Here is a 987-nt window from a genome sequence, read left to right as displayed (position 1 = left end):
TGGCTGGCTTTGAACAGCGATCCTCAGATCTCAGCCTTCTGAGTAGCTAGGATTACAGGGTGAGCCACCAGCGCCCGGCTAAGATTGTGATCTCTTTAAGGGCATTTCCTTTACTGTGTTAGGAAATACCATGGGGAATATTCTGTTGGATATTATCTAAAATACTGAATACTATGTGTTAAGTATGTTCTAGCTTCAGACAAGACCCTCAGCTAGGTACTATGGAAGAGAACAGCATCTATTAGTAGGATAGAATCCTTGGAGTCAAAAAAGATACCTCCTGGGCAGAGAAGACATAAATGAAGGAACAGTTGAAGTAGTAATACTGGTGGATAATCATGATTGTGTTTTCTTCCCAAACAGATTTATTCCCACCGAGCATCAGCAGAAGGAAGTAAAGAATCCTCAAGGTAAATGGGAGTCTGTACATCTTCCAGTGAAGATCTGAGAACTGGAGGGCCCCTAGAATTCATCGGTTTCTTTTCTTTTCTTTTCTTTTTGTCCATAATGGGCCTTGAACTCTGGGCTTGGGTGCTGTCCCTCAGTTCTTCAGCTTAAGGCGAATGCACTACCACTTGAGCCACAGCACCACTTCCGGCTTTTTTCTTTTTGCTCATTTGGTGCTGAGGAATCAAACCCAGGGCCTCACGGCCTCATGTATACAAGGCAAGCACTCTACCACTGAGCCACCTTCCCAGCCCTCCATAGACTCTTTTTTTTAATTGGTTGTGGCGCTTGAACTCAGCCTGGGAGCTGTCCCTGGCTCTTCAGCTCAAGGCTAGCGTTCTACTGCTTGAGCCACAGCACCAACTCCAGCTTTTTCTGTATATGTGGTACTGAGGAATCGAACCCAGGGTTTCATGCATGCAAGGCAAGCACTCTACCACTAAGCCATCTTCCCAGCCCCCTCCATAGACTCTTAAAGTTGCTGGGCACCTGTTGGAGCTGGCAGACAAATTTCAGCTATAGAATTTTTTTTTTTTTTTT

The sequence above is a fragment of the Dipodomys ordii genome, unplaced genomic scaffold (genome assembly GCF_000151885.1).
Source record: "Dipodomys ordii isolate 6190 unplaced genomic scaffold, Dord_2.0 Scaffold147, whole genome shotgun sequence".
In the NCBI taxonomy this organism is placed as follows: Eukaryota; Metazoa; Chordata; class Mammalia; order Rodentia; family Heteromyidae; genus Dipodomys; species Dipodomys ordii.
This window is presented reverse-complemented; position numbering follows the sequence as displayed.